This window comes from Lissotriton helveticus, chromosome 8, assembly GCF_964261635.1.
Source record: "Lissotriton helveticus chromosome 8, aLisHel1.1, whole genome shotgun sequence".
Classification (NCBI taxonomy): domain Eukaryota; kingdom Metazoa; phylum Chordata; class Amphibia; order Caudata; family Salamandridae; genus Lissotriton; species Lissotriton helveticus.
In genome coordinates this window covers 1,543,248,635-1,543,274,611 of record NC_136069.1, presented here as the reverse complement: position 1 = coordinate 1,543,274,611, position 25,977 = coordinate 1,543,248,635, and the positions used below count along the sequence as shown (strand labels likewise).

The 25,977-nt window shown below is 47.5% G+C and overlaps 10 non-coding genes across 10 annotated transcripts; all 10 read left to right on the top strand.

The window, feature by feature from the left end:
- The first annotated feature begins 9,983 nt into the window (after positions 1–9,983).
- TRNAL-AAG (transfer RNA leucine (anticodon AAG)) lies at positions 9,984–10,066 on the top strand. The gene has a single exon. It is a non-coding gene; the product is annotated as a tRNA-Leu (tRNA).
- Positions 10,067–11,090: 1,024 nt separating this feature from the next.
- On the top strand, positions 11,091–11,173 carry TRNAL-UAG (transfer RNA leucine (anticodon UAG)). The gene has a single exon. It is a non-coding gene; the product is annotated as a tRNA-Leu (tRNA).
- Positions 11,174–14,106: 2,933 nt separating this feature from the next.
- TRNAL-CAG (transfer RNA leucine (anticodon CAG)) lies at positions 14,107–14,189 on the top strand. The gene has a single exon. It is a non-coding gene; the product is annotated as a tRNA-Leu (tRNA).
- Positions 14,190–14,379: 190 nt separating this feature from the next.
- On the top strand, positions 14,380–14,462 carry TRNAL-AAG (transfer RNA leucine (anticodon AAG)). Its single transcript has one exon. It is a non-coding gene; the product is annotated as a tRNA-Leu (tRNA).
- Positions 14,463–15,487: 1,025 nt separating this feature from the next.
- Positions 15,488–15,570, top strand: TRNAL-UAG (transfer RNA leucine (anticodon UAG)). Its single transcript has one exon. It is a non-coding gene; the product is annotated as a tRNA-Leu (tRNA).
- Positions 15,571–16,202: 632 nt separating this feature from the next.
- TRNAL-CAG (transfer RNA leucine (anticodon CAG)) lies at positions 16,203–16,285 on the top strand. Its single transcript has one exon. It is a non-coding gene; the product is annotated as a tRNA-Leu (tRNA).
- Positions 16,286–16,474: 189 nt separating this feature from the next.
- Positions 16,475–16,557, top strand: TRNAL-AAG (transfer RNA leucine (anticodon AAG)). Its single transcript has one exon. It is a non-coding gene; the product is annotated as a tRNA-Leu (tRNA).
- Positions 16,558–17,583: 1,026 nt separating this feature from the next.
- Positions 17,584–17,666, top strand: TRNAL-UAG (transfer RNA leucine (anticodon UAG)). The gene has a single exon. It is a non-coding gene; the product is annotated as a tRNA-Leu (tRNA).
- A 632-nt stretch (positions 17,667–18,298) lies between these two features.
- TRNAL-CAG (transfer RNA leucine (anticodon CAG)) lies at positions 18,299–18,381 on the top strand. The gene has a single exon. It is a non-coding gene; the product is annotated as a tRNA-Leu (tRNA).
- A 1,567-nt stretch (positions 18,382–19,948) lies between these two features.
- Positions 19,949–20,031, top strand: TRNAL-UAG (transfer RNA leucine (anticodon UAG)). The gene has a single exon. It is a non-coding gene; the product is annotated as a tRNA-Leu (tRNA).
- Positions 20,032–25,977: the final 5,946 nt, after the last annotated feature.

The following is a 25,977-nucleotide window of genomic DNA, read 5'->3' as shown; positions in this document are numbered from 1 at the left end:
GACCTGTCACTGACCCAACGCACTCAATAGGTGACTGAAGATACAGAGCGCTGCAAGCACTCTGTCCGAATTTGACCATAGACTGAGGTTCTACTGAACCTTAAAGTGCTGGCAAAGCACTTAGCTGGGAGTTCGCTGACCCAATCGGGGTCTTGATCGATAGCTGCAGAGCGGGTGGAGCGCAGGCGTTGCTTCCGAACTGTGGGTTCCGGTCCTGTCCTGAAGAGGGTCCTGTCCTGAAGAGGGTCCTGTCCTGAGGGTTTGCTGTCCTGTCCTGAGGGTCCTGTCCTGATTCCTATTCCGAGGGTATCCTGTCCTGTCCTGGGTGTCCATTCTGCACCTGCCGTCCTTGAGGGGTATCCTTCCTTGAGGGTTTCCTGTCCTTAACCGACCCGTGGCCAGGGTTTGGTTTCCACACCTTTCTAGGTAAATATTGCTCTGAACCTCTTGAAATTCTTGCACCTTCTGAATTTCTAACTTTTGCTTTAATAAAGTTCAACATTGCATATGTGATATTTTCCATGCCTTTCTGCAACTATTGAAAGTCATTTATATTTTCCATAAGTTTATTCCTATGTCTTCTCATTTGTTAGAAATTATATTTTGCATAGCAGTGTGTCATTTCCTGATATGGTCTAGAACTTCGTTGCCTAGATTGTTCAAAGGCCCCTTCACCTTAAGTGAAGCGTGTTATTCATTATAAGCTCTCCTATAGTCACTCACACTTAGGCTATCCCTGTTTAGATAATACTGACTTGCATAGTATCTTTTCTCGTTACATTTTATTAGTACTTTGATGATTACTCTGTCATTATTTCTTTATGCCTATGTGATTTACGTTATCTTGGTTATTGATTGCCTTGTTTTATTGTACCTCATGCAAGAAAATAATGAACTTTAGATAAACATTTTAAAACTTCCAGTTGTCCGTGGTCATTTAAACAGTACTTGAATGTTATTGGTTGGGTTTGTATTTTGCTGCCTTTCCTTACAGCTAGCTCCCTGATTCATTGTGGTCATTAGGCACCCGCATCGGTGGATGGTAAGTCGGGTGCACCGAAAATTGGTAGCAGGGAACACACACACACCAACTTGGTAGAGCTCGTGAAGTCACCTGATCGATGTATATGGTGATTTGAAAAGTATATGGGCCCTGAAGCCGGAAACGGCGAAAACTATTGGTCGGGTGGCCTCGCGCGCTCTATCAGTCTAAGGCGCTGCATTAAGGCCGCAGTCTCTCCTGGAGGCGTGGGTTCGAATTCCACTTCTGACAAAACTTTAAGTCCATTTTGTCTCTGCGTTCCTTCAGAATCTCAGCTAAAAATTGGCAGTGCATATAATATCTGAATAAGTACCAAACTTCAGTTTCCACTGCAAATGAATTTGCCCAATTCTGTCTTCAAGCTCGTATAATATTCTTCTAGCACTAGTGGTGTTTCATGTGTTTTTTGGGGGGTGCCTAAAAAATCCCTTTTATTGAAGAAATGGCTTACATTCAGTCTTGTGATATTTTTGGTTTCCAATAAGTAGATTTTAAATTTTATGTAACCTAATTTTCTAATGCTCCATTCAAGAGATGTTTCCACTATGAAATGAAGAGCAAGGGGAAAGAGCACGAATGATAGAGCGAGTGAGTGAGATGGGGTGTTGAGGAAGGAGAGAATGAAACAAAGACAGAGTGAGTGAATGCCAGGTAGGCATAGAAGAGGAGACTAGAAGTGAAGGTGACTTGCTTTTCCGTGCTCTTGACCTCCCACCCATCTCAAACCAATCACAAACATACCTTCTATGCAACGTTGGTATGCAGAACTTCACTCCTCAGCCAGTGAGGGTGAGTCCCAAGCCAGGGGCTAGAGAGCAAAAGAATGGATGTGCTCAGACGTTCCTTTCTAGGGACAGTTGATCTGAAACAAGGCCTGCTCTCTTGTTTCCAGCAAGGATCTAGACATTCTGCATGAATCTGCAAGGCACATTGACAGCATAAATTTGCATAAACTGCCCCACCTTCTGCCATCCTACTTCCTTAGCAGTAGTTGTTTGTATAGAGAGAGAGGTCGCAGGCAAGGTCATTTTGTGAGTAGGATACAGAACCCTAAATAGCTGGTGAGAGGTATAAGGTATTCTAAAAGCATAAAAAGAGTACACCTGTGAAATGAAATGCTTTCATATGCGATCTTCTGTGTTTATTGTCCTGTGCGAAAAGTTGCCTCTTGTGTTTGAAGGTTGAAATTATTTTAAGCTTTCATGGACGCAGAAATTTCTGAGTGACTCGCTCACTTGCCCTGCTTACCTGGAAGGAGGATTCTAGCTCCACACGGAGGGTGCATAATCACCTGGGAAGGTCCGTTTGGGAATCAGCGCCGCTGGTGGGAGCTGTACCGCATTCGGCGGTCTGCCTGCACGCTCCCAGCGTGCGCTTGAACTTTAAATCACCGCCTGCCTTCACCGGGGGACTGCGAGGACCAGCAGCCTCCACAACTACCAGCTGGTGCCTCTTCCCCCGGCGGCCGCGCCCCCTACCACTCAGCATTTACTGTTCGCGACACCCGCTCCGCGGGTGCCGCTCACTTGCCCTGCTTACCTGGAAGGAGGATTCTAGCTGCACACGGAGGGTGCATAATCACCTGGGAAGGTCCGTTTGGGAATCAGCGCCGCTGGTGGGAGCTGTACCGCATTCGGCGGTCTGCCTGCACGCTCCCAGCGTGCGCTTGAACTTTAAATCACCGCCTGCCTTCACCGGGGGACTGCGAGGACCAGCAGCCTCCACAACTATCAGCTGGTGCCTCTTCCCCGGGCGGCCGCGCCCCCTACCACTCAGCATTTACTGTTCGCGACACCCGCTCCACGGGTGCCGCTCACTTGCCCTGCTTACCTGGAAGGAGGATTCTAGCTCCACACGGAGGGTGCATAATCACCTGGGAAGGTCCGTTTGGGAATCAGCGCCGCTGGTGGGAGCTGTACCGCATTCGGCGGTCTGCCTGCACGCTCCCAGCGTGCGCTTGAACTTTAAATCACCGCCTGCCTTCACCAGGGGACTGCGAGGACCAGCAGCCTCCACAACTACCAGCTGGTGCCTCTTCCCCCGGCGGCCGCGCCCCCCTGCAGGTTCCCTATAAAGTCTCTAAGCCAACCCGCAACGCGGGACGCGCGTGGGTCGAAGCGCGAGGCGAAGCCCGGGCCAAGGGCGGGCCCGTTTAAGCCCGTTCAAGACCGGCCAAGACTGGACTGGGCCACCCCATTTAAGTTTGCTTTCTATTTCATTTTCTAGTTGATATTGAGTTTACTGCCAACCAGATCCCTGTAGTTAGTTCTTAATTCATATTAGATTTTCTGTACCTTTGTATCGCAACGATTTAGATTGCATTGCATTATGTCTCCGAGAACTACCAGGAATACTGTCAAGAAGCAGGCCCAAACTGCTGCTGAGGTCATTGGACCAATAGACCAATTCATAACTAAAGCCAATGAGGCTATAAACCAGGGTATCACCTTACTGGAACGGAGGGTCTCACAGGACCTGGCTATCGCCAGACGCTCTTCATTGGGCTTACTAGCTATTGCAAAAACTCCCCAGCGTCCTGTTGAGCTACCCCCTCTCTTGGCAGTTCACGCAGAGACGCACACTGTTCCCCGCACAGTGGACCTATCTGCGTCTCTAGATCTTTCCGAATCCCATCTTTCACTTGAAAAATCCCCAGCCATCTTTGCTACCCAAACAGACGCTGTACCTTCCTCAACTACAGCTAGGGGCGTACGCGAAGGAGCAGTCCCCAAAAAATCGAAGAAGCAGAAAATTAATAAGTCTCACCATATTACTACTTCTCCCCCCATAACTATCTCTGCAACTCCTTCTGTTTCTCACCCCCCCCACAAACTCCTCACTCTCCCACAACTCCTTACCAACTTCCTTCCCTGTCTTTCGTACATGCAGCGGATCCCAACACGGATAATTTGAATGGTAGTTGTGCCAGCTCTAGTAGCTATGACAGTGAAGGAGGTATGGAAAATGGCAATCTTACAACTAACATTTGTAGTAATGACAGTTTACTGCTTAGCAGAATTGGTGATCTACTTAAGTCCTATTTAGAACCAATAGAAAAGGCTCTGCTCTCGGTCCAGGCCCAACTAACCCAACTGTCCTTAGGCCTAAATTCAAACAAGAGTAACATGAAAGAGCCCAACTTGGCCCAAGGCAGGCCTACTATTCATACTACAAACACGTTAAAGCCCGGTACCACTGTACCGAATACCAATATTAATAATCAAAAGGCCCCAGAGAAACCCAACCACAAACAACCATCAGCACTCACAACTAAGCCACAAGCACCTCCCAAATCTTCTAATCCCATACCGTCCCAGCCTTTAACCAATCCTAAGCCTCTATCATCTACTAAACCCATCCCACTTTCTGTCCCCCCCACCCCTGCCCATCCTACCCCTGCCCCTACCCATCCTAAAACCTCTGTTGGTTTTAATACCATCCCGAATAATCAGAAGAGAAGGGGCCACCCTATCCATCTCCCACCCGAGGCAACCCCCTACGTAGTAATAATGACAGGCGTCCCGGAACTCCCCCCAAATCAGGACGAACCAGTTTGGTCTCTAAAAAACAAAGTTATTTACTGGTTGTCCAAAAATAGACCCCTACCAAACTTCTTGGACAACAGACTTACCACCGTACGCAGAGTGCCCTGGCTAGGTAATGAACCCAAAAACACCCAGGGTGACTGCGTCATAGTAAATTTCGCCAATCCTAACACAGTGGAGCATATTTGCTCCTGGGGAGATCATATCTCCACTGAAGGGATAGCCACTCATAATTTGTCATATTTCTACCCCCCAACCTCTCGACGCAATGTCGGTCCCCCGTGGTCTTGGACTAGGGTGGGGAACTGGGGTGGAAACAGAGATCGAGACCACTGGTCAGTTTACGGTTCTACTAATCCACTACCTGGGCACTTTACAAACTGGGGAGGTCTACCGCTATCCAACAGGTATGATTGCCTGGACATGGTAGACTGACCACCAACCCCTTTCTCTAAAGAATATGGCACCAACGACGTACTGACTAACCCCAAATCTATCCACAAGAAAATGCTGACGGTTAGTTTTACTCTGCCATCCTTGTCTGGTACTCTCATTGAGCCCTGCACTCCTTCACGAACCTTGATTCCACACTCATCACCTTCCACTTATCAAGATCCCTGTCATATTCAGGCAATTCCTCTCGAGGATTCATCCCGAGTCAACATCACATCATTCCACAACTTTGTGACCCAAAACTTTTTTCCTCCCTTCCTGTCCCACCAGTTCAGTCCCAACCCTTACGTCCTTCTGACGATTCCCAGATCTCAAGTCCCACTCTTCCATTAACCTGGGATCTTCCAGTCCTATACTGGAATGTAGCAGGTCTTAGATCCAAGACCCACCTTCAGTCTTGGCTCGACTTGATCAACAAGCATAAGCTAATCTGCCTTCAGGAAACCTGGACATTAGACCCTATCCACATCCTGGGGTTCAAAACCTTCCATTTTTCTGCCATTCCGTCTGCTCATGGAAGACCCAAGGGTGGTTTAGCTATCTACATTTCTAACCAAATTCCTTATACGACCATGGAAGTCCCGTCAATATCTTCAATTTTCCAAATTCTTAAATTAGTTCCTGACAAAAGTTCTTGTTTCTATTTTATTAACATGTATAATAATTCCTCACCCGCTGACTGTGTAAAATCTCTGTTCGAAATTTCATCATATTTGCATGACCAAAAAGTTAAGAATCCGCAGATACAATGTCATGTTGTGTGGGGTGGGGATTTTAATGTTTACCTATGTAACCAATACAAAAAAGGTATCTGCGGGCTTCAAGACGAGCATGATGTCCCCCTGGCCCACTTTGCACATTGTACTACCGGGGCTGCTCTAAATAACTGTCTTTTTGCTCTTGAACTTGAATTTGCGAACGAATTAGTGAGTCCCCATGCTGAGTTTAAGCCGACCTTTCACGGTAGAGGTTTTTCTACTATTATTGATTTTATATTGTGTTCCCAATCTTTAAACAACCGCTTAAGAAACTTTATAACTGGTACCGATCCCTCTAGCGATCACTACTCCAATAGCATCACCATAATATTAAATATTCCCTCCCCAGTTTGTTCAAAAACAAGTCTTTTAATGCAGCATTCCCTGGAGATGGGCAAAATCAACGGCTACACTGTAAAATGGTCAAAGATTAACCCCACAGAGGTCATTAGCGATATTATTCAAAAAACCCTTCCCTTAATTTACCACTGTTTGGAGGAGACATCATCTCCCCAGCTGATCCTCTCTAGCTTTGCCAAGATCTTAGAAACTATACGACAAGAGCTTACACGCCAACACAAGATCCACGACAAGGACTCCAGGGGGTGGTTTGATTCCCATTGCCGAAAAGCCCTTTGTGCACTAAAAATTGCTCTACATAATCAAGTTAGGGACATGTCCCTAATAGCCTCTCTAAGAAGAAACTATAAGTTGGCTCAAAAAACCCGCAAATGGGAAATAAAAAACAACCTTTGGGCCCAATTGCACCGGAGCACATTAAACAAGGACACCACCTTGTTTTGGCGAACAGTTAGGGCCCCTTTTCTAGCTGATGCGACTGCCACTCGCCATCTGGATGTGGCAGTACCCGCCGAAAAATGGGTAGCCCATTACTCTCAGATTTTTGGGGACCCTACTCTAACAACCGAGAGTTCCAGATCTGGGGAGGCAGCCCCTATATGCGATAATAATATCTATCCCATTGACCTCCACTTCGACCTTGTGGAGGTGACCGCTGCGTTGACTTCCTCTAAGACTGGTAAAGCCCCCGGCCCTGATGGCGTGCCACTTGACATCTTTGTGAGTAATTTGGACTTATGGTCCCCAATCGTTACGCAGGTTATGTCCGCAGTCTCTCAGATTGGCCTCATTGATTCCTGGTCCTCTTCTGTCCTTCTACCCATATTCAAAAAGGGAGACCGCGATAACCCAGCCTGCTACAGACCCATTTCCCTCCTGGATTCTCTGGGTAAGGTCGCCGGAAGACTAATCTTGGAACGTCTTCGGGACTGGGCCTCGGAGAATAAGATCATAACCGACTTACAGTTCGGTTTCCAGGAGGGATTGGGTACTGTCGAACAGGCCTTAAATCTGACCCTGCTTATGGGCAAATACGCCTGGGCCAAAGGCGGTAATCTCTATCTGGTCTATGTGGACTTGAGTTCCGCATTTGACTGCGTAATTCATTCCAAGTTGTGGGAGATTTTGAGCAACCTGGGCGTAGATCCTGCACTGCTGAAATTTCTCCGAGAGCTTTACACGGATGCAAAAGCATGTGTGAGATATGGCATCAATGGAGAGCTTTCGGAATCATTTGGTATTGCAAAAGGCGTTAGACAGGGGTGCGTCCTTGCTCCATTCTTATTTAACATCTATACAAACGGGTTGGAGCAAGCGATGCTGGTAGATAACAAAGACCTCCCCTGCATAAACACCCGGCCGATCCCTGCATTATTATATGCAGATGATTCTGTCATTCTGGCAAGGACGCCGAATCAGCTCCAGGTTCAACTGGACAAGTACTGCCAATACATGCTTTCTCTTGGACTTAAAGTAAATAAGTCCAAGACTTTTGTCATGTATACTGGCAAGAAAGCCCAGAAATGCAAACCTCTGTTTATAGATAAGACTAGGTTAGAAACTGCTAAAACATATCCATACCTGGGGATTCTTATTGATAATCATTTGTCCTGGAAACCTGCTACTTCCAGTAAGAAGCTGCAGTTCCAGCGCACAACATCGGCTCTGACTTCGTTTTCAAGGAAGTTGGGCAAGCCTGCCCCTGCTGTAATTTTGAAAATTTACCAAGCTAAATGTATGAGTGTGGCCACTTATGGAGCGGGGGTATGGGGCCACACGCCCGTTAATGAGCTCCAAATAATCGAAAACGATTTTTTGAAATACATACTAGCCCTTCCCCGAAGTGCTTCTACTTACGGTATCCATATGGAGCTTGGTTGGGAGTATCTTACTGACATCATTAGATACCAACCGATTCTCCTTTGGCATCGTATTTGGACTCAGGAGCAATGTCTCCTTACTAGGTCATTAATAACTGATTGTCTTACGTTGACCTATTGGAAAAAGATTCCCTGGCTATTATATGTTTCTAAATTCTTGAGTGATCTGAATTGTTCAACATTTTTTACTGACCCTGTCTCACTAATGGCTATATCAAGAAAAACTTTGAAGAATATGTGTGTTGCCCATTTAAGAGACTTACGCATGTGTTCCGAAATCGGCAAACAATCAAATGTTCATTTAACGACGATACAATCCTCCTACGGCATCCAACCTTATCTGTCATTTTACCTGTCAAATTATGATAGATATGTTTTAACTAGGTTCCGATTTGATTTATTCTACCGTCTTGTTTCACTTCCTGAGCCTTCTGATTGGTCACGCGAATTAGCCAGCTGCCCCTGTGATGGATGTACCCGCCAGTCTACCTTGCATGTAACCTTTTTTTGCAATTTTTATGAGACTCCGCGTAAACGCTGGTTGGTCCCTCTTCTCCGACAATTTGGTCTGAGAAGATGCAGAGCTGCTCTTTTGGCTCTTCAGTATCTAAATACCCCGTCTGCCGCAAAATCTGTAGCTTGCTTCCTTAAAGCATGCTTGAAAATTCATTCCCAACTATTGCTTACTGTGTCATAAGACTCTAATCAGTTCTGTATGAACAACCTGTTATCTCATCCCTTTACAGAGTGACACTGTATAGACTGTATATGATTTCCTAATGCATTGATTCATAGTGTCATGTATTCTCCAGCTAAAAATGTTTAAATTGAAACTTTTATAAATTGTTGTAATTATCTGTTTTTAATGTACTTTTATGATTGTAAATTCAATCGAAATAAAGTTTCTTTTGACTTTGACTTTGAGTGACTTTTATACATTTCTTCGGACTCCTCACTGTCAGGATGGCCGAGTGGTCTAAGGTGCTGTGTTTAGGCCACAGTCTCCTCTGGAGGCGTGGGTGTGAATCCCACTTCTGACATGACTTTTGGAGATATAATCTTCTTCATCAGGATAACATCTGATGGAAGTTGCATCTGTTCGTCTTCACCTGGGACGTTATTCCGTCCTCGTAGAGTCAAGAGAGCTTGGGTTTCTCATATATTTCTGTTGTACAAAGTCTTGCTGATAAAGTGCAATCCTTACCAAATGATTTTAGGACCCATGTAAGAGCTCATCTAGAAGAGTCATGCTCTTGTATTCCCTGGCCAGCCAGGCCATGCAAATTTGGAAGAATGCCAAGCACCTGGTAGACAGCTGGACTCCAGCACACTTACAGCAATTTCCTCAGGGCTGTGATCAGGGGCTGCTTAGATTTGCATATTCCACCCTATGTTGTGACATTGAGATCCCTTGTTGAATTTGCTTTAGTCAGCCAAGATGTGGCTGTTGACTCAATTTCAAAGCAGCTTTGGGCCGTTCAAGTGGCTGGTGAATAGCACTTTCTCTTTGTACGCTTTAAAGGTCTAAAGAGTTCTTCATAGGTACTGCTCTGTATGGATTGTTCAAAGATCTGTTGGAAATGCTTATAATGGGATAAATAAATTGAGGGCGTGCCTTTTCGGTACCAAACTTGCATGGCTGTCTGGCTTGTGGAAGGTGCTGCAAATGCAAGTCAGGATGGCCCAGTGGTCTAAGGCGCTGCGTTCAGGTCGCTGTCTCTTCTGGAGGCATGGGTTCAAATCCCACTTCTGACAAACCTGTGTTCAATCTTCTTTTTTCTTGAGGGAGAAAATCAGATTATTTCCCTCACATGGGCTTATATGGTTGTCTTTTGGAAAAGTGCAGTGAGTTTTTTTTCTTGCTATAGCAACTCATGGCCTAAGATGTGTGTTGTTTTTTGTTCACACTATCTTTCTCACTATGTAGATGGACAAGCAACATGTGGTCAGGATGGCCGAGTGGTCTAAGGCGCTGCGTTAAGGCTGCAGTCTCTCCTGGAGGTGTGGGTTCGAATCCCACTTCTGACAAAACTTTAAGTCCATTTTATCTCTGCGTTCCTTCAGAATCTCAGCTAAAAATTGACAGTGTATATAATATCTGAATAAGTACCAAACTTCAGTTTCAATTGCAAATGAATTTGCCCAATTCTGTCTTCAAGCTCGTATAATATTCTTCTAGCACTAGTGGTGTTTTATGTGTTTTTTGGGGGGTGCCTAAAAAATCCCTTTTATTGAAGAAAGGGCTTACATTCAGTCTTGTGATATTTTTGGTTTCCAATAAGTAGATTTTTAATTTTATGTAACCTCATTTTCTAATGCTCCATTCAAAACATGTTTCCACTATGAAATGAAGAGCAAGGGGAAAGAGCACGAATGATAGAGCGAGTGAGTGAGATGGGGTGTTGAGGAAGGAGAGAATGAAACAAAGACAGAGTGAGTGAATGGCAGGTAGGCATAGAAGAGGAGACTAGAAGTGAAGGTGACTTGCTTTTCCCTGCTCTTGACCTCCCACCCATCTCAAACCAATCACAAACATACCTTCTATGCAACGATGGTATGCAGAACTTCACTCCTCAGCCAGTGAGGGTGAGTCCCAAGCCAGAGGCTAGAGAGCAAAAGAATGGATGTGCTCAGACGTTCCTTGCTAGGGACAGTTGATCTGAAACAAGGCCTGCTCTCTTGTTTCCAGCAAGGATCTAGAAATTCTGCATGAATCTGCAAGACACATTGACAGCATAAATTTGCATAAACTGCCCCACCTTCTGCCTTCCTACTTCCTTAGCAGTAGTTGTTTGTATAGAGAGAGAGGTCGCAGGCAAGGTCATTTTGTGAGTAGGATACAGAACCCTAAATAGCTGGTGAGAGGTATAAGGTATTCTAAAAGCATAAAAAGAGTACACCTGTGAAATGAAATGCTTTCATATGTGATCTTCTGTGTTTATTGTCCTGTGCAAAAAGTTGCCTCTTGTGTTTGAAGGTTGAAATTATTTTAAGCTTGCATGGACGCAGAAATTTCTGAGTGACTTTTATACATTTCTTAGGACTCGTCCCTGTCAGGATGGCCGAGTGGTCTAAGGTGCTGTGTTTAGGCCGCAGTCTCCTCTGGAGGCGTGGGTGCGAATCCCACTTCTGACATGACTTTTGGAGATATAATCTTCTTCATCAGGATAACATCTGATGGAAGTTGCATCTGTTCGTCTTCACCTGGGACGTTATTCCGTCCTCGTAGAGTCAAGAGAGCTTGGGTTTCTCATATATTTCTGTTGTACAAAGTCTTGCTGATGAAGTGCAATCCTTACCAAATGATTTTAGGACCCATGTAAGAGCTCAGACCAGCCTCGCGAGCGCTGTATAGGGTGACACCTGACTTACTTGAACAGGCGCTGCTGGATCACCCCTGTCATCTTTCGGGTGATTTGGACAGCGATGTGGAGTCTCTACAGCGCTGGCTTACTGACAGGCTGGATGATTTAGCTCCTAAGGCTGCCCCCCGGTACACGGTGGCCCGGCAATCGGCCCCGTGGTTTACGGAGGTGCTTCGTGTGGCCCGTAGTCAGTGCAGGGTGGCTGAGAGGGCATGGCGCCGTATGTACGATGGGGAGGCCAAACTTGCCTATAAAGTGGCGGTTAAAGCCTACCATCGGGACATCCTTGGTGCCAAGAGGGACTATCTGGCGAGGAGGATAGAGGCATCGGCGAACTCCTGTAAGGAGATCTTTAATATTGTGAAGGAGTTTACTACCCCCAGCTCCCATCCGCCCCCGCCAGCTTCGGCGGATGTTTGGGTACGTGATCTTGCTGGCTTCTTCACAAGTAAGATCAAGGCCATCCAGGCCACCTTTGTGGAGGGACCGGAAGGAGGCAATGATGTAGGGGCGGACTGTAGTTTTCCGCAGAGTTCTGCGGTGACGCTGTCCGATTTCCCTACTGTTGCCTGTGATGTCTCTCAGGCGTTACTGGTTAATCTTAAATCCGGCTCGCCACTTGACCCCTGCCCGGCCAAATTTTTGGCCGGGATGGCGGCGGTGGTGAATCCTCTGGTCAACGCTGTCCTCAATACCTCCCTGAGGGAGGGTAGGGTCCCCAGCTCTTGGAAAAGAGCGATGGTGATCCCCCTCCTAAAAAAAACGGGTCTTGACACCGAGGTTCTGGCTAACTATAGGCCAATCTCGCTTTTACCTGCACTGGCGAAGATCACGGAAAAACATGCTCACGGTGTCCTGTCGAGCTTTTTGGAAGCGAACAATCTGCTCCACTCATCTCAATCGGGTTTCCGTCCTAATTTTAGTACGGAAACGGCTCTGTTGGAGGTCACTGAGATTATTAGGGAGACTCTGGATGTCGGCGGTAGGGCCATGCTGGTCATGTTAGATCTGTCGGCGGCCTTCGACACCGTCCCCCACAAGGCGCTTTTAGCGAGGCTTTATGACATCGGCCTCAGGGGGACGGTGCTCAGGTGGTTCACCTCTTTCCTTGAAGATCGCCGCCAGACGGTCTGGGTTTCCCAGAGCTCCGCCGAGATGCCGCCACTGGGAGTTGGGGTTCCACAGGGTTCTGTGTTGAGCCCCACGTTATTTAACATCTTTATGTCCCCTTTGGCGGCCTTGGTGGAGGCTTATGGGGCCCAGATCGTCTCTTACGCTGACGACACGCAACTCCTCTTCACTTGCGGGAAAGACCAAGAGTTTGATGGAGAGAGAATCCGGGACTGCCTCGCGCGGGTCTTCGACTGGTTCCAACGGAACAGTCTGAGGGCCAACTCGGGCAAGTCTGAGATTTTATTCTTTGGATGTGTCGTCGAGCCGGACTGGCAGCATTGGTGGCCGTCCGACATGAATCCTCTCGCTCAGTCATCCCGAGTTGCCAAAAATTTGGGCGTTAAGTTAGATAACCAGCTGGCGCTGCGAACCCATATTCTCGGCCTGGCCGGTACCTGTTACGGAATCCTGAAGATGCTCCGCAAATTTTTGCCGTTGTTGTCGGAGGAGCACAGGAGGATTACCGTTCAGGCTCTTATCGGCTCAAGGCTGGATTATGTAAACGCCCTCTTTCTTGGCCTCCCCGATTATCTGGTTCAGCGACTCCAGGTGGTGCAGAACTCTGCCGCCCGGGCAATTTTTGGTCTTGGCAGACGCACACATGCCTCGGGGTTGCTTCAGAAGCTGCATTGGCTCCCTATTAGGAAGCGGATCCTATTTAAATCCCTGACCCTGATGCACAAAGCTTTGCATGGATCAGGGGCGGGATATCTGCAGCGGAGACTGCACTTTTATCATCCAGTCCGCTCTCTCCGCTCGGAATCCCTCTTTAAAGCTGTGGTTCCACGGGTGAAGAAGGCCCGCGCTGGAGGGCGATCCTTTAGCTGTCGAGCTCCCCAGATGTGGAATTCGCTTCCACTTGCGTTGCGCAGTACTGCCAATCTGCTTCAGTTTAGGAGGAGCCTGAAGACTTGGCTTTTTAATGCTTAGCCTGTTCTTTTATTAAATTGTTTCTTTCTATTTTTCTTTTCATGTTTTTGGTTTTAGCTGTGTTGTGTTACCTTTTTATGAGTCACTGGTGGAAAAGCGTCGGGACACTCCTAGTGAGTAGCCGTACGCTATACAAAAACAACGTAACATAACATAACATAACATAGAAGAGTCATGCTCTTGTATTCCCTGGCCAGCCAGGCCATGCAAATTTGGAAGAATGCCAAGCACCTGGTAGACAGCTGGACTCCAGCACACTTACAGCAATTTCCTCAGGGCTGTGATCAGGGGGCTGCTTAGATTTGCGTATTCCACCCTATGTTGTGACATTGAGATCCCTTGTTGAATTTGCTTTAGTCAGCCAAGATGTGGCTGTTGACTCAATTTCAAAGCAGCTTTGGGCCGTTCAAGTGGCTGGTGAATAGCACTTTATCTTTGTACGCTTTAAAGGTCTAAAGAGTTCTTCATAGGTACTGCTCTGTATAGATTGTTCAAAGACCTGTTGGAAATGCTTATAATGGGATAAATAAATTGAGGGCATGCCTTTTCGGTACCAAACTTGCATGGCTCTCTGGCTTGTGGAAGGTGCTGCAAATGCAAGTCAGGATGGCCGAGTGGTCTAAGGCGCTGCGTTCAGGTCGCAGTCTCTTCTGGAGGCGTGGGTTCAAATCCCACTTCTGACAAACCTGTGTTTAATCTTCTTTTTTCTTGAGGGAGAAAATCAGATCATTTCCCTCACATGGGCTTATATGGTTGTCTTTTTGGAAAAGTGCAGTGAGTTTTTTTCTTGCTATAGCCACTCATGGCCTAAGATGTGTGTTGTTTTTTGTTCACACTATCTTTCTCACTATGTAGATGGGCAAGCAACATGTGGTCAGGATGGCCGAGTGCTCTAAGGCGCTGCGTTAAGGCCGCAGTCTCTCCTGGAGGCGTGGGTTCGAATCCCACTTCTGACAAAGCTTTAAGTCCATTCTGTCTTTGCGTTATTTCAGAATCTCAGCTAAAAAATTAACAGTGCATATAATATCTGAATAAGTACCAAACTTGTTTCAACTGCAAATGAATTTGCTCAATTCTGTCTTCAAGCTCGTCTAATATTCTTCTAGCACTAGTGGTGTTTTATGTGTTTTTTGGGGGGTGCCTAAAAAATTCCCTTTTATTGAAGAAATGGCTTACATTCAGTCTTGTGATATTTTTGGTTTCCAATAAGTAGATTTTTAATTTTATGTAACCTCATTTTCTAATGCTCCATTCAAGAGATGTTTCCACTATGAAATGAAGAGCAAGGGGAAAAAGCACGAATGATAGAGCGAGTGAGTGAGATGGGGTGTTGAGGAAGGAGAGAATGAAACAAAGACAGAGTGAGTGAACGGCAGGTAGGCATAGAAGAGAAGACTAGAAGTGAAGGTGACTTGCTTTTCCCTGCTCTTGACCTCCCACCCATCTCAAACCAATCACAAACATACCTTCTATGCAACGTTGGTATGCAGAACTTCACTCCTCAGCCAGTGAGGGTGAGTCCCAAGCCAGGGGCTAGAGAGCAAAAGAATGGATGTGCTCAGATGTTCCTTGCTAGGGACAGTTGATCTGAAACAAGGCCTGCTCTCTTGTTTCCAGCAAGGATCTACAAATTCTGCATGAATCTGCAAGGCACATTGACAGCATAAATTTGCATAAACTGCCCCGCCTTCTGCCTTCCTACTTCCTGAGCAGTAGTTGTTTGTGTATAGAGAGAGAGGTCGCAGGCAAGGTAATTTTGTGAGTAGGATACAGAACCCTAAATAGCTGGTGAGAGGTATAAGTTATTCTAAAAGCATAAAAACAGTACACCTTTGAAATGAAATGCTTTCATATGTGATCTTCTGTGTTTATTGTCCTGTGCAAAAAGTTGCACCTTGTGTTTGAAGGTTGAAATTATTTCAAGCTTGCATGGACGCAGAAATTTCTGAGTGACTTTTATACATTTCTTAGGACTCTCACTGTCAGGATGGCCGAGTGGCCTAAGGCGCTGTGTTTAGGCCGCAGTCTCTTCTAGAGGCGTGGGTTCGAATCCCACTTCTGACATGACTTTTGGAGATATAATCTTCTTCATCAGGATAACATCTGATGGAAGTTGCATCTGTTCGTCTTCACCTGGGACGTTATTCCGTCCTCGTCTTGTCAAGAGAGCTTGGGTTTCTCATATATTACTGTTGTACAAAGTCTTGCTGATAAAGTGCAATCCTTACCAAATGAGCTTAGGACCCATGTAAGAGCTCATCTAGAAGAGTCATGCTCTTGTATTCCCTGCCCAGACAGGCCATGCAAATTTGGAAGAATGCCAAGCACCTGGTAGACAGCTGTACTCCAGCACACTTACAGCAATGTCCTCAGGGCTGTGATCAGGGGCCGCTTAGATTTGCGTATTCCACCCTATGTTGTGACGTTGAGATCCCTTGTTGAATTTGCTTTAGTCAGCCAAGATGTGGCTGTTGACTCAATTTCAAAGCAGCTTTGGGCCGTTCAAGTGGCTGGTGAATAGCACTTTCTCTTTGTACGCTTTAAAGGTCTAAAGAGTTCTTCATAGGTACTGCTCTGTATGGATTGTTCAAAGATCTGTTGGAAATGCTTATAATGGGATAAATAAATTGAGGGCATGCCTTTTCGGTACCAAACTTGCATGGCTGTCTGGCTTGTGGAAGGTGCTGCAAATGCAAGTCAGGATGGCCCAGTGGTCTAAGGCGCTGCGTTCAGGTCGCAGTCTCTTCTGGAGGCATGGGTTCAAATCCCACTTCTGACAAACCTGTGTTCAATCTTCTTTTTTCTTGAGGGAGAAAATCAGATCATTTCCCTCACATGGGCTTATATGGTTGTCTTTTGGAAAAGTGCAGTGAGTTTTTTTCTTGCTATAGCAACTCATGGCCTAAGATGTGTGTTGTTTTTTGTTCACACTATCTTTCTCACTATGTAGATGGACAAGCAACATGTGGTCAGGATGGCCGAGTGGTCTAAGGCGCTGCGTTAAGGCCGCAGTCTCTCCTGGAGGCGTGGGTTCGAATCCCACTTCAGACAAAACTTTAAGTCCAGTATATCTCTGCATTCCTTCAGAATCTCAGCTAAAAATTGACAGTGCATATAATATCTGAATAAGTACCAAACTTCAGTTTCAACTGCAAATGAATTTGCCCAATTCTGTCTTCAAGCTCGTATAATATTCTTCTAGCACTAGTGGTGTTTTATGTGTTTTTGGGGGGTGCCTAAAAAATCCCTTTTATTGAAGAAATGGCTTACATTCAGTCTTGTGATATTTTTGGTTTCCAATAAGTAGATTTTTAATTTTATGTAACCTCATTTTCTAATGCTCCATTCAAGAGATGTTTCCACTATGAAATGAAGAGCAAGGGGAAAGAGCACGAATGATAGAGCGAGTGAGTGAGATGGGGTGTTGAGGAAGGAGAGAATGAAACAAAGACAGAGTGAGTGAACGGGCAGGTAGGCATAGAAGAGGAGACTAGAAGTGAAGGTGACTTGCTTTGCCCTGCTTTTGACCTCCCACCCATCTCAAACCAATCACAAACATACCTTCTATGCAACGTTGGTATGCAGAACTTCACTCCTCAGCCAGTGAGGGTGAGTCCCAAGCCAGGGGCTAGAGAGCAAAAGAATGGATGTGCTCAGATGTTCCTTGCTAGGGACAGTTGATCTGAAACAAGGCCTGCTCTCTTGTTTCCAGCAAGGATCTAGAAATTCTGCATCAATCTGCAAGGCACATTGACAGCATAAATTTGCATAAACTGCCCCACCTTCTGCCTTCCTACTTCCTGAGCAGTAGTTGTTTGTGTATAGAGAGAGAGGTCGCAGGCAAGGTAATTTTGTGAGTAGGATTCAGAACCCTAAATAGCTGGTGAGACGTATAAGTTATTCTAAAAGCATAAAAACAGTACACCTGTGAAATGAAATGCTTTCATATGTGATCTTCTGTGTTTATTGTCCTGTGCAAAAAGTTGCACCTTGTGTTTGAAGGTTGAAATTATTTCAAGCTTGCATGGACGCAGAAATTTCTGAGTGACTTTTATACATTTCTTAGGACTCTTCTCTGTCAGGATGGCCGAGTGGTCTAAGGCGCTGTGTTTAGGCTGCAGTCTCCTCTGGAGGCGTGGGTTCGAATCCCACTTATGACATGACTTTTGGAGATATAATCTTCTTCATCAGGATAACATCTGATGGAAGTTGCATCTGTTCGTCTTCACCTGGGACGTTATTCCGTCCTCGTCTAGTCAAGAGAGCTTGGGTTTCTCATATATTTCTGTTATACAAAGTCTTGCTGATAAAGTGCTATCCTTACCAAATGAGCTTATGACCCATGTAAGAGCTCATCTAGAAGAGTCATTCTCTTGTATTCCCTGGCCAGACGGGCCATGCAAATTTGGAAGAATGCCAAGCACCTGGTAGACAGCTGGACTCCAGCACACTTACAGCAATTTCCTCAGGGCTGTGATCAGGGGCTGCTTAGATTTGCGTATTCCACCCTATGTTGTGACATTGAGATGCCTTGTTGAATTTGCTTTAGTCAGCCAAGATGTGGCTGTTGACTCAATTTCAAAGCAGCTTTGGGCCGTTCAAGTGGCTGGTGAATAGCACTTTCTCTTTGTACGCATTAAAGGTCTAAAGAGTTCTTCATAGGTACTGCTCTGTATGGATTGTTCAAAGATCTGTTGGAAATGCTTATAATGGGATAAATAAATTGAGGGCATGCCTTTTCGGTACTAAACTTGCATGGCTGTCTGGCTTGTGGAAGGTGCTGCAAATGCAAGTCAGGATGGCTGAGTGGTCTAAGGCGCTGTGTTCAGGTTGCAGTCTCTTCTGGAGGCGTGGGTTCAAATCCCACTTCTGACAAACCTGTGTTTAATCTTCTTTTTTCTTGAGGGAGAAAATCAGATCATTTCCCTCACATGGGCTTATATGGTTGTCTTTTGGAAAAGTGCAGTGAGTTTTTTTCTTGCTATAGCCACTTATGGCCTAAGATGTGTGTTTTTTTTGTTCACACTATCTTTCTCACTATGTAGATGGACAAGCAACATGTGGTCAGGGTGGCTGAGTGGTCTAAGGCGCTGCGTTCAGGTCACAGTCTCTTCTGGAGGAGTGGGTTCAAATCCCCTTCTGACAAACCTGTGTTTAATCTTCTTTTTTCTTGAGGGAGAAAATCAGATCATTTCCCTCACATGGGCTTATATGGTTGTCTTTTGGAAAAGTGCAGTGAGTTTTTTTCTTGCTATAGCCACTAATGGCCTAAGATGTGTGTTGTTTTTTGTTCACACTATCTTTCTCACTATGTAGATGGACAAGCAACATGTGGTCAGGATGGCTGAGTGGTGTAAGGCGCTGCTTTAAGGCTGCAGTCTCTCCTGGAGGCGTGGGATCGAATCCCACTTCTGACAAAACTTTAAGTCCATTTTGTCTCTGCGTTCCTTCAGCATCTCAGCTAAAAATTGGCGGTGCATATAATATCTGAATAAGTACCAAACTTCAGTTTCAACTGCAAATGAATTTGCCCAATTCTGTCTTCAAGCTCGTATAATATTCTTCTAGCACTAGTGGTGTTTTATGTGTTTTTTGGGGGGTGCCTAAAAAATCCCTTTTATTGAAGAAATGGCTTACATTCAGTCTTGTGATATTTTTGGTTTCCAATAGGTAGATTTTTAATTTTATGTAACCTCATTTTCTAATGCTCCATTCAAGAGATGTTTCCACTATGAAATGAAGAGCAAGGGGAAAGAGCACAAATGATAGAGCGAGTGAGTGAGATGGGGTGTTGAGGAAGGAGAGAATGAAACAAAGACAGAGTGAGTGAACGGCAGGTAGGCATAGAAGAGGAGACTAGAATTGAAGGTGACTTGCTTTTCCCTGCTCTTGACCTCCCACCCATCTCAAACCAATCACAAACATACCTTCTATGCAACGTTGGTATGCAGAACTTCACTCCTCAGCCAGTGAGGGTGAGTCCCAAGCCAGGGGCTAGAGAGCAAAAGAATGGATGTGCTCAGACGTTCCTTGCTAGGGACAGTTGATATGAAACAAGGCCTGCTCTCTTGTTTCCAGCAAGGATCTAGAAATTCTGCATGAATCTGCAAGGCACATTGACAGCATAAATTTGCATAAACTGCCCACCTTCTGCCTTCCTACTTCCTGAGCAGTAGTTGTTTGTGTATAGAGAGAGAGGTCGCAGGCAAGGTACTTTTGTGAGTAGGATACAGAACCCTAAATAGCTGGTGAGAGGTATAAGTTATTCTAAAAGCATAAAAACAGTACACCTGTGAAATGAAATGCTTTCATATGGGATCTTCTGTGTTTATTGTCCTGTGCAAAAAGTTGCACCTTGTGTTTGAAGGTTGAAATTATTTCAAGCTTGCATGGACGCAGAAATTTCTGAGTGACTTTTATACATTTCTTTGGACTCTTCACTGTCAGGATGGTCGAGTGGTCTAAGGCTCTGTGTTTAGGCCGCGGTCTCCTCTGGAGGCGTGGGTTCGAATCCCACTTCTGATAAGACTTTAGGAGATATAATCTTCTTCATCAGGATAACATCTGATGGAAGTTGCTTCTGTTTTTCTTCACCTGGGACGTTATTCCGTCCTCGTCTAGTCAAGAGAGCTTGGATTTCTCATATATTTCTGTTGTACAAAGTCTTGCTGATAAAGTGCAATCCTTACCAACTGAGCTTATGACCCATGTAAGAGCTCATCTAGAAGAGTCATTCTCTTGTATTCCCTGGCCAGACAGGCCATACAAATTTGGAAGAATGCCAAGCACCTGGTAGACAGCTGGACTCCAGCACACTTACAGCAATTTCCTCAGGGCAGTGATCAGGGGCTGCTTAGATTTGCGTATTCCACCCTATGTTGTGACATTGAGATCCCTTGTTGAATTTGCTTTAGTCAGACAAGATGTGGCTATTGACTCAATTTCAAAGCAGCTTTGGGCCGTTCAAGTGGCTGGTGAATAGAACTTTCTCTTTGTACTCATTAAAGGTCTAAAGAGTTCTTCATAGGTACTGCTCTGTATGGATTGTTCAAAGATCTGTTGGAAATGCTTATAATGGGATAAATAAATTGATGGCATGCCTTTTCGGTACCAAACTTGCATGGCTGTCTGGCTTGTGGAAGGTGCTGCAAATGCAAGGCAGGATGGCCGAGTGGTCTAAGGAGCTGCGTTCAGGTCGCAGTCTCTTCTGGAGGCGTGGGTTCAAATCCCACTTCTGACAAACCTGTGTTTAATCTTCTTTTTTCTTGAGGGAGAAAATCAGATCATTTCCCTCACATGGGCTTATATGGTTGTCTTTTTGGAAAAGTGCAGTGAGTTTTTTTCTTGCTATAGCCACTCATGGCCTAAGATGTGTGGTTTTTTTTGTTCACACTATCTTTCTCACTATGTAGATGGACAAGCAACATGTGGTCAGGATGGTCGAGTGGTCTAAGGCGCTGCATTAAGGCCGCAGTCTCTCCTGGAAGCGCAGGTTCGAATCCCACTTCTGACAAAACTTTAAGTCCATTTTGTCTCTGCGTTCCTTCAGAATCTCAGCTAAAAATTGGCAGTGCATATAATATCTGAATAAGTACCAAACTTCAGGCCTTCTGTGGGGAACTTGATCGTTCCCTCTGCTGGGGCACTGACGTCGCAGTTGGGGGCCTGAGGGGACCACTTTCTCGACCCCAGACTGGGACGCGGGGGCCGATCCGCGACAGCAGAACCTCGCCCTCGCTGCCTACCCCCTGGGATTCGGCTCGGCAACGCGGGTGCGACATGGGCAAGCCCAGAGGCACCAAGGGGGATGGACCCCCGACTACGGACACGCCCGAGGACCCCGTGCAACCTGCAACGGACCTACAGCAAATGCAGGACAGGATCCTGGAGGCCATAGCCGCCACGAAAGACGCCCTGCACCACGATATAGCGCAAGTGTCGGAGGGACTGGGACTCCTGCGAGCTGACCACGCGAAGCTGTCGGACAGGGTCAAGGAGGCAGAGACCACCCTGAAGGACCTGGTGCCGGCGCAGAAGTCGATGGATGGGAAACTCGCGGACGCGCTCGACCGGATTCAAGCACTGGAGAGGAGGGCTGAGGACGCTGAAAATCGCAGCCGGCGGAACAACGTGCGCCTCGTGGGCCTTCCGGAAAAAACAGAAATGACGGACATGGTGAGCTACCTACAGGAATGGCTGCAATCCGTGGTGGCCCCGGACGGACTATCCCCTTTCTTCACACTAGAGAGGGCGCACCGGGTGCCGTCGAGGCCCCCGAAGCCGGGACTCCCGCCGCGCCCAGTGGTCATAAAACTGCTCCACTACAAAGACAGGGACTTGCTGTTGCAGCCGGCGAGGGAGATGGGCCCATTCCAGGTCGACAACAGCAAGGCGACACTGTTCCCGGACTACACATTCGAAACCCAAAGACAGCGCGCCTCTTTCCTTTCTCTGAAAAAGGAGCTCAGAGCGGAAGGTATACAGTACTCGCTGCTATTCCCGGCCAGACTCCGAGTGGTGGTGGACGAGAACACCCTGTTCTTCCCGACGTCTTCGGAGGCTTGGGCCTGGTGGGACACCTACAAAGCTGGCACAGATGGGGCCCGGTTTCGGGCCGAGGAGGAGCGCCAAGGACAATCACTTCGACGTTCGAGACGCCACAGAGGGCGCGGACGGGGCTTGAAGGGGCCGACGAACTTTCAAACGGCGGATGAACGGAAAGCGGCGCTGCAAGCGGTGAAAGAAGTATCGGGAACGGCGATGACCCACTCGGAGAAAGGAACGGGCTCGGAGGACCAGGGCACGGGCTCGGACACTGATCTGTCTGAACTGGGAGGAGCCAGAGGCCCGAAGGTCACGCCACAGACATCGGGGGAAATCATAGAGGGCTGAACCCCTTGACAAGGTACCGGGTGGGGCAGAGGGGGCTTGCTGTGATTTCTAACGCCCTTGGAGCAGAAGTTTATGTGACTGAAATGATGTGGGACTTGCTGTGTGTGAATGGGCGGGGGGTCAGGAAACAGCACTTGGTAGACCCGGAAGCTTGTTTGCGCACCCCGAGGCCCATAAGGCCAACGTAGTGTTGACTGCGTATTAGCCGCTAAGTGAGCACGTTGCTCAACTGTTTGGATGGGAACGATTTTTTTGAAGTTAGATCCTATTCTGGGGAGGGTGGGCCTGGAGAGGTTGGGGTGACTCTGGGGACGATTTTGGGATGGGAAGATAGGGGCTACTTGGGGAGGGGTGGGGGCGGGGTCGAGTCAGTGATCAGGATGCTACATACCAGAGATTCTCCTTTTCTCCAACGGGACAATGGCTAATGTGGGGATGTTGAAATGTGTGTCCTGGAATGTGCGGGGATTACACACAATGGCGAAGAGACACAAGGTCCATTCATACCTGGTTCGTAGAGGGGGTGCATATAGCGTTCCTACAGGAGACCCATTTAACCAAAAAAGAGGATGTTGCGCTCCAGCGCAGGTGGAGAGGTCATTTGTTCTACACTGTGTATTCTGCGTTTGCTAGGGGAGTGCTCATTTGGGTTAGGGCGGGAATCCCCCTTCAGGTGACTAGGCATATGGTGGACCCAAATGGGAGATATGTGGCTGTTGAAGGGCTACTGAGAGGCCGACACATAGTGCTCTGTAGCATTTACGCACCAAACACGGAACAAGCGACATTCTTTACAGGTCTCTCCAGGGGGCTTGCCAGTTATTTTACAGGTCCGGTGCTGATGGGAGGGGACAACAATACTGTAGAGGATGTTACACTAGATAGATCACACCCGCCACTCCACACCTCCCCTGTACACCGCTTGGTGAGATGCAGAACTGACTGGCAGAGCACATGGGCCCTGACTGACTGTTGGCGCTCACAGCACCCCACTGAGCGAGATTACTCATTCTACTCTAGTATACACGACCTCCACGTGCGCCTCGATTCCTTCCTGTGCTCCCCCCGGTGCTTGCCGCGGTGGCCCGAACGGAATATCTGGCACGTACATTATCCGACCACAACCCACTCCTCCTGACGCTGGACTGGGTGACTGAACCTCCTAAAGTCCCGACATGGCAGTTGCGGCCCGACACGCTGGATGATCCGCCATTCCGAGCTGAACTAGAGGAGCGAATTGCCCAGTATTTTGCGGAGAACGAGGGCACGGCTTCCTCCAGGGCTGTAGAGTGGGATGCGTTTAAGATAGTGGTGAGGGGACACTGCATCGGGAAATATGCGGGAGTGCGCAAAACGCTGATAGATGACTTAGACAAGGCTGAGCGCACTCTTCGAGAAGTAGAACTAGATCGACTGAATCGTCCTGATTTGCAGGAGAAAATGAGTGGAGCGCGGGAAGCGGTAGCAGTGGAGATGGAACGCCTCCGTAGTTTCGATTATAAGGCATACCTGACGAGGACCCTAGCTGAAGGGGACAAAACAGGGACACTCCTGGCCTGGTTGGCGAACCCCAATAGGAGCAGCCAGCCAGTCTTGGCCTTGCGGGGCAGTGGGACTCACACCCTTACAGCACAATCAGAAATACTGGACTGTTTCAGGTCATACTATGAGAAATTATATAGAGCGGAGCTGAGTGATCATACTGAAGCGTTGGACGCTTTTCTGAGTGACCTGCAGCTACCGCGCCTAGAGCAGGAACAAGCAGATGCTCTAGGGGGCCCAATCGCCCTGACTGAAATAAGGGGGGCAGTGAAACGAATGGCGCGTAATAAAACACCGGGGATTGACGGGTTGCCCATCGAGTTCTACGGGAGATACTTAGATCAACTAGCCCCGAGACTCCAAACGATATATAACGAGGCCAAGGAAGTAGGCAGACTCCCCCGATCGATGAGCGAAGCCATAATGGTCCCCTTGTTAAAGCCTCGTAGGGAGAGCACAGACCCGGCGTCCTACAGATCACTGTCTATGCTTACAACTGACTACAAAATACTGAGCACAGTGCTGGCCACCAGGCTACTAACTCATATGCAAGATCTGATCCATAAAGACCAATCTGGTTTTATCCCCACGACGAACACTTCACACAACATTCGCAGGTTGCTTAGATTGGTGGACGCTCCGCCATCTGAGGCGCGATCCCCCCTGGTATTGGCGATCGACATTGAAAAGGCCTTTGACAGCCTTGAATGGCACTATCTGTACACGATAATGCACAACTTCGGTCTAGGGGAGGGATACATACAATGGACGAAGGTGCTCTACTCCTCGGCGAGAGCGAGAGTAAGAGTAGGATCATTGGTGTCAGACCAATACGAGATACATCGAGGTACCAGACAGGGGTGTGCATTGTCCCCACTGCTGTTTGCGCTCGCGATGGAACCGCTTGCGGCTCAGGCTCGGAAGGGGGCATGTTACGCCGGGCTGGCTCACGGGTGTGAACTCCATTTTATCTCCTTATACGCAGACGACCTCCTCCTCTTTCTGGACAACGCCGAAGAGGCGGTAGAGGGCGCTGAGAGTCTACTGGAGCATTTCGGCAATATGTCGGGTCTGCGGGTGAACTGGTCGAAAACCTGTCTCTTCCCACTACGGAGGGGGGAGGAATGCCCTCCACTCCGCCAGAATCTGCGTTGGGAACCCCAATGCCTGAGCTACCTCGGAGTGCACATCTACCATGGCCCGAAGGACCTCCTCGACGGTAACATAGGCCGCTGTATCCGCTCCCTGAGGAGTTGTATGTCCTTCTGGGCCACTCTGCCGCTCTCAACGGCAGGCCGAGTTGCTCTTTTGAAAATGGTCGCTCTGCCGCGCCTCCTATATTTCTTCCGATCCCTCCCGGTATGGATACCCGGCGCGGTTTTCAAACAGTTGAGGTCAGCGGTGGTGTCCTTCTTATGGGGTGCGGGCAGACGCAGAGTGGCTTTAACGACGCTGACCCGTCCTAAGGACGAGGGGGGCCTCGCGGTTCCGGACTTTGAGCTCTATTATTTAGCAGCTCAGTTACAATTCTTCACGCAGGAAGTAGAGAGAGTGTACCGCGGCCCAGAGCAGGGGAGGGAGTTCGGCACACTCCGCCATGTCCTGGCATATGTCACTCTTCAGCAGAAACTGCTTCTGCAAGAGCTCTCCCTGGAGGAGCGGACCCTTCGCCAGTGCTGGAACAGATCGCAGAGGCGAGTCGGAACTGGGCACCCGTATGCTCCGGAAATTCCACTGATTCAGAAAAGGGGGGTGGTGATGAACAGAGTGCCTGAATTAAGCAGACCACTCTTACCCAGTCCAAAGATCAGGGCTTGATCCATCACCGTTTTTTAGCTCACTGCACCATCCCAGCTCAGAACTTGGCTATATGCAAATTAGTCTGTTCCTGTCCCAGTGCATGATGGGAACAGGGCAAACCAAACTACCAAGCCAATTCTTGTACTGGGAAGGAAACAAGCTTCCGGGGACCGGTTTCTGCCATTTCAGGCGTCGTCGGCCCGGCTTGCTTGAATCCTGATGGTGCAATGAGCAAGG